Source organism: Actinia tenebrosa, unplaced genomic scaffold (assembly GCF_029948245.1).
Source record: "Actinia tenebrosa isolate PJP-AT-01 unplaced genomic scaffold, QUT_ActTen_1.0 PGA_scaffold0__85_contigs__length_37466705, whole genome shotgun sequence".
Classification (NCBI taxonomy): Eukaryota; Metazoa; Cnidaria; class Anthozoa; order Actiniaria; family Actiniidae; genus Actinia; species Actinia tenebrosa.
This window is the reverse complement of record NW_028292569.1, coordinates 36,179,493-36,186,824: the sequence shown is the minus strand read 5'-3', so window position 1 is coordinate 36,186,824 and position 7,332 is coordinate 36,179,493.

Sequence of the window (7,332 nt, the reverse complement as noted above, 5' to 3'; positions counted from 1 at the left end):
CTGTTTGCGGTGACTGCGGTAAGGAACTGTCCACAGTACAGGCCCTACGATATCACCGCGAGCATAGAGTCTGCCTTAAAGGTCATTGCCGCCGATGCGATGAACCCCTCTTCGAAGAAAACTGGCATAAGTACCGCTGCCGTCGCTATGACCTCACAGATGTGGTCTGCGAGACCCACGGCGATTTAGCAGAGCGATGTTGCCCCCTTGAAACCGGCCGGGTGCTCACGCGACCGTAAGAAGGAGATCGACGAAGACTTCGTATGCTTCGACGACTATGAGGGTGTAAGGTGGGAGAATAGGGAACACTGGGATGGCATCTGCGACCGATGTGGCTGTATACGTAGCGGCCAACATATTTGGTGCTGCCTTTACGATGGCCCTAAGCCCTTAGATCATTATCTGTTGGTAAGAAAAGAGTGGAATCTACTTAAGGTATAATGTTACCTTACATCGCAGCGTTCCTAGGAGGTGTGACTATTACCTTATCAGCGTATGAAATGGCGGAAAAAATGAGGGTAGACACAGCAGATGACTACTTATCCGCCCATGAAGAGGATTAGTCGCACAACGGATTATCCTCCGCTCGACGTTCGATGTCAAACTTCCATCGGCCGTTTACCTTACCATGACTGCGTAGGTGTGTATATTCTTCACCCTGCAGTATGTATCTCACACAGTCAGGCGCCCAAAGGCTGTATTCCTGACCGTCGCGTTCTAAGACCAACCTCAAACGGTCGATGTCTTCGAATGCGACGTAGTTTTTTATTCGATATGAAACGCCTTGCGACAGATCTCGCCAGTGTGTTTGTTCAAGAATCATTATACCTATGAAATATTTTAAGGTGCGTGCTTAAAGTGTCTTGACCTTTGAATGCCTTAATGCACCAAGGGCAAGGAATGCGAATACCGGCAACATATTCGTCTATTTCCCTGCAAAGTAGATCATAATCATTGCTTACGATGGTTAAATATCCATTTTCTTCATATCGTTCCAACATTACCTTTTGTTTCTCGGACAATACGCCGGTGCCTTTGGGTGTCTTCAATTCTATGCATAATCCATTGTATTTATTATGGTTGTTAAGGATCAGCAGATCAGGTTGACCTGCCTGGTAGCCTTTCCGCCAGCTTTTAATGCGCTTACTTGCGGTGTCCTGCAGTTCTCCAAGACCTGGAACTATGATTACGTGCGAGTAGAACCTACGCACCCTGTGTACGGTTCTATCGTGTATGTCTGCCTCCGTTTCTATCTTAAATGCCATTGGATTTGAACCATTGAATCGCTTCTCCATATCGTATTTACCTGTCTTCCTTAGCGTGGGTAGAACGTCACCCAACACCCATTTCCTGAACTTTTTTGCTTCAGCCTTTTCAGATCCGAATATCAATTCGTAAAGACCTTCCTCCGTCAAATACACGGCATTGGGTTGTGCGTTAAGGGTGTCACGCTGAGTTACACCCTTTAAAGACTTCAAAGTTACCCTGTTTTCCTCTGATACGTGATCAGACGCCGCTTTTCTGGAATTTACGTAGCCCAACGCCGCCGCCACCTCCTTCGCTTTGAAGTAAAGTTTATCGCCTTGCACTATGCATTGCAGTTTGGTTTCGTTGTTTTCGAATACGCGAAGCATATTATACCTAAGGAATATTTTTTTTTATCCTTTCGCTTGGCTCAAGGAACGCGAATCAATACGCAACGCTTTTTAGCTGATTCATTTCTACACTCAGTTGCGCGTCTGAGACTACGAAGATATATGCGTTGATCTTAGTAGTGTCGCTGGCATGTTTGGTGCGCTTGATCTCCAACGTAATGCCGTCCTGGGTATTTATCAGGCGTAAACCCTGTCCATGTAGGTCTTCGTCGTTCGTTGTACGCATGTCGATCCACAGCGCGTACTTATCCTTAAAGAATTCCTTTGGGCCAATTTGGTCACCAAACTTACGCGCGACTTCCCGGTACATGTCCTCGGGCTTTATCCCTTGTGAGTAAACCTTATTAGGCACTCCGTTAATGCTAACGCCTACGTTAGTGATGTTAGGATTAAAGAACGCCTCAGAGTCACGCAATCCTGCCGTGTATGTCTTTGCGAACAGCAACATTATCCCTGTAAGGCTGCGCCTGGGAAGGTTAATGCTTTGGTTGATGACCTCTTCGACATTATTTGTAAAGCTGAACGTCTTATACATCACAACGTGGTCGTAAAGAAAAGCCTTGCCGGAGCTGTATTCCATACCGGCGCTACGTGCTAAGTCTTCGCTGTATACCGTTTCATACTGCAGCTCTAAGTTAGTAACGGAGTATGGGTGGACGGCTGAGGAACTTACATCTTTTCCTTGCAGGATGTTCGTAGTATCTGCTAGGGTCACTTCGAACTGCAGCTCGCTTAGCTGCCTTGGGTAGTATGCACCGTGGTTCGTAATAACTTCAAAGTCCAAAGGAACGACATATTTAGTACCATAAGCCGTCTTTATTTCGTCTTCTCCCGAGGCGCTGTCGGTTGCGCTTCTTACCTTGCGTATGGCTTCGCTGGCGATTCCCTGCTCTATCCTTTGCGCGCGGTCAAATGCAGTCAACCATAAGTCTTTGTACGTGGTATACAAATCATACCTGTTTAAGTCCAGCAAGGATTCCCCGGCGAACTTTATGCGCATCTTTGAGACAATGTTGCGGCCAAGGTCGTTGACAACGTGACGCGCGTCCGCAGTGCTTGGTTGTATTGCTAGGTCAAACCTTAGCGCCAGGGTACCAGGAACCAATACTAGGTTATCCGTTAGGCGGGGTACGCCTACGTACAGCGTCTCCCCCGGCTTTGCGCTAGAAGGTGTGAATGTAACCCGGTGAAAGGTGCGTTCTGCTTTCAGTCCGCCGACCTGCTTAGGTAATATGTTGGGGTTTTAACTTTGAGCTTATCATATATAATGGAAGTAAAAGGAACGGATTTTGATCCCCTTACCGAAGAAGGTCAAGTCGACATTAACGACGAAGAATACGACGCATGGACTAAAGGCGCGGAAACCGACCCCCTAATCTATGACATGGCTCTAGAAAACACGTACGGTAGTAGGTGGAAAAGCTTCAAGGCAGCCTTGAATCGCATGTGGCACGAAAAGAACCCGGGTAAGTCCGTCCCCGAGTACATAGAACTTCGAAACATGGGTGAGCAGGGAGCAACCGCGCGGGAAACCGTAGAGTGGACAACGCAAGAGCTAACGCAGCGCTATTCCCACTTCGAGGCCGACGACGTAAGGCTCACGGAACGCGGAAACAAAGTCCTCATAAGCGTCCAAGACTTGAGATTTCCTGACAAAGACCGCTGGACGAAACCGCAACCCCTTTTCGACGACAATGGTGAAGTTAGGGGTGACGTGGCAAGATTAAAAGGCTTTCAACTAGCTACCAGAAGTGCGTTAGAAAGGTTGGCAGCCTTGAATGAAAGGGTCGCACTAGAAAAACACGCCGAGGAACTACAAGAAACGTTGAAGGAAAAGGAAGCAAATTACGAAAGACAAATACGGCGGCTAACCGATGCTCACAAGAAAGAAATCGAGGGCAAGAACGAAGTCATACTGCAACTCAGGCGAGAAGCTGAAACGGCTTTAGACGAAAGAGACCAAGTCCGACACGCCTTCAATCTTGTTCTAAAAGACCTGGATATGAGCAAGGAAGAAGCTAAGAACTTACGTATCACCATAGCAGGCTCTTTAGAGGAACGGCGGCAGTTGGTTGCCGAAAATAACACTAAGAAGAGCAAATCCGGCAAATGAGACAGGCCATCGAAGACCTGGAGGGGCAAATAGAGCGGCAGCAGGAAATAATCAATGACCAAACTCGTAACTGAAGAGGAAAGGGAGGCAGCTCAAAGAAAACTAGAAACCCTTCGAGCACGCCATGCGGAATTACAAACGCAAATAGAAGGTAAGGAAAGGGAGTTGGGGCTTACCACCAAGGAAAAGGTAAAAAGAGCCCTTTTGAAGTATGGCGTTCCACTGGCATTTGCGGTCGCTATTAGCACCGTAGTAGGAGTTATCCTTAGCGCGCTTAAGGCTACAGGCGCGGGCGTAAAGAAATTAGGCAATGGGCTGACGGACTTGGGAAAAAAGATGGCAGCCGGCTTGCCTGGGCTGCTGGGTTCGGTTGTTTCCTTGGCACTTAGGACCGGCGGAGAATTGTTAAAGTTCGTGGGGAATAACATTTGGATATTAGTCGTCGCTATTGGGGTGGTCCTCCTGAAGAAGATGAAGGCTTGATCTTCTCATCGGACGGTGTCCTGCTTTGAGGATAATGAAAGACGGTATTAGCACCGCCCTGGTAATTTGGAGCCAACGGCAACACACTCATGGTAGAAATGGGCTTATGACTCCAGGCTGCATTAGCGGGCCTGCGACCTATGCGATTTATCCCAAACTTGCCGTCATCAGAAGTGACTTGCAACTTAGCATATTTACAATTGGCTAGCATATGAAAAGTCACTGGCGTTAGGTCTTCAGTGGATCCAGTGTAGGGCTCCATCGAAAAATGGGTAACTTTCCTGGCGTTCGTTGAAGTTCGATAAGGAAGCAGGGGCTTATTATTCTCATCGATAAGCCTAAACCCCACATTCGCATGCGTATTTGCATTAATGCTAATAGTGCAAATGACCAATGCAGTTCCCCCCAACCTCAACCCACAGTCCAACGTCATGCCAAGCGCCGTTGTCATATCCCTCTTCATCTAAGCGGTGGGTATAACGCGTTTCCCTCACGTATGGATTCATATATTACAGGGAACAAGTTCCCTTCTAGAGGCTCATTACCGTCAAAGTGCTGATGGTCATGTGGTTATAGGCAGTATTCCTTTGATTTCTATGCTATTTATGCAAACACTCCCGGTGTCATCTACTCTTATCTGTAGCTTTACCTTCCCGTGGCAATCAGCAACCATGTGGAAAGTCCAAACGGAAAGATTCTCAGAGCTATTCGTTGGCGGCTCTACTGAGAAATGCGTGGGCTCTCTGTTGTTCGTCTTCGCGCGCATGGGCTGTAATACTCCATTGTCGTCGCAGAAACGAAATCCTATATTCGCACTGCTAACGGCCCCCAAAGAAATGCTGCATAATATCAACTTCTTTCCGGAGTAGTTCAAATCCACGGACATCCCCGTGACATCAACCCAAGATGCTTGGGTGTATTTTTCTCTCGCCTGTGTAAGTCGTATAAACGCAATCTACTCCAGTTACGTAGGGGTTGTTCATCGCCATATATAATAACTCAGACCAATGCTTGCAGCTGCTAGGCCGGCCTTTAGTAAGTTATGGTCATATTCCTCAGGTATCGCAGGCAGGACCTTCTTGATGGTTTTCTTAACTACGGGTAGCTTCGTTTCGTGTGACTTTTTTGGCTTCTCTACGAAGTGAGGAATGTTCCTAAGAGTGTCAGAGTTCACGTCGTTCACCCCAAACTTCATATTCTTAGTAGCTCGCTGCAGTTTGTTGTTGTATCCTACTACAGAACCAGTATTTATAGATAAATTACTAGGCATTAACCAACAACCCGGGGCTACTGCGTAGTCCAACCTCGCCTTAGAATTTTGTATGGCTAGTTGGTAACGCTGTACGCCCTTGCTAATGTCGCCCTCCAAGATTGAACTTTCAAATAAGATCAAGGCTTCGGCTCGCGTTTCTTCTGCGGCGCCCGTATTTCCGATTATGCTGGATCGGGTGTTTACCTGAGCTCCAAGGATAGAATACACGTAAGCTTCTATGCTGCGGTTTAAACGGGCAAGGCCGGCTTTGGTTAGTCCTTTACCTTCTGGGGGTATGAAATTAAGATATTGCTTTGTTTGCTCGTCGTTGGTAATTTTGATAATCAGTGGATTAGCCCTGCATACTTACCGCCCTCGTCTTTGAACAAAGGTCCGTCTCTAACTTCCTTAGTGGTCTTAGCGTTTGGTTGTTCAAAGAAGGTGCTACTGTCGTGAGTTTCTTTGTGATACCACAGTGTTCCATCGTAGATTCAACGCATATGAACTTCCTTATCACTTAGCTCGTGTCCGCCAATCCCCCAATAGCCCAAATATGTCCCAGACCCATTGTTAGCGCCGGCCAGGTGGCATCGGAAATCCTTCCCTACAACGTCAAACTCTTACAGAGTCTGTCATAAGCCGGCAACGCTTGTATTTATTATCCCTTGGATAGAACGCAGCATCCCCCGGTAATGCAGTAACGCCCATCTCATGCAGTATTCTTTCTAACCGTGAAGTGGAAGTGAAACATGAATATTGAATTCTTCATCAAGTTTGCACTTACACCGCAGCCGCTAGTGGCACACCAAACCGCAAAGTTTAGTTGCTGCGGCCAATAACGCATGTTAGGACCACTTAACCATTCATGAGATTCCTTAGCGGTGGTATGAATAATGGGTACGTCTTTGAAGATATCCCGCACCTTTAACGGAAAGGAATGCTTGTTAAAATCCGCATGCAGTTCAGCGGTTAGGTCCAAGCTTGGGTTGTATATGAATAAAAAATTGAAATGGGGTCTTATAGGTCTTATAGCTTGTTGGTACCAAGCAAAAATTCCCTTTGAAACAAACTGCGGTTCACCAATGTGGCTTAGGGCTTCTGTTAAACATAACAGGATTTACTTCAGTGTGATCGTCATTATCGATAACAGCGTAGGTTTCAATATTCTCTCATTCATGTACAATTTGGAAGACCGTTTATAGTAAAGACCATCGGGCCGTCTTTCGATACTTTTCCTTACTAGCAGCCGTCGTGCGGAAAACATCTTCCTGAACAGGACCTCCCATGCCAGTCAATCTTATTGTCGTGATGGGCTGCTCCTGTATATGCATTTCCCATAAAGCTCGACATAGTATATATAATGGATGTCCCTCTACTATACCATCAGCGCCTCACACTCCACTCTATCCTGATGTACCTAACCCAAAACTACCTTAAGTGAAAGAAGGCAGCCGAGAAACCTTTAATCGCGCATGTGTAATAACCGGTAAAATCTATCCTTCGAGTACAGTCAGAGTGGTTCAAAAGATTCAGCAATATGAGGACGGAAAAAAAAGGTCAGGAAATATAAAAGTATGCTAGAGCCCGAAGCAGCATTAATTAAAATCGCGCTAAAAATTTAGGCTCAGGTAAGATGGAAACACAGTGACAAAGGCTATGGCCGTTGCTACTTCGCTTATGGGACCGGGATAATAGTTTGGACAGTACTTGGCTAGCGTCACGGCGCCGTAGGCGTATTCATGAGGGTGACAAAAGGCGTAGGGAAAACAGTTTTTGTAAGCAACCCAACAGAGAAACGAAGCGGAACAAGAAACATGAGCTCGTGCAAG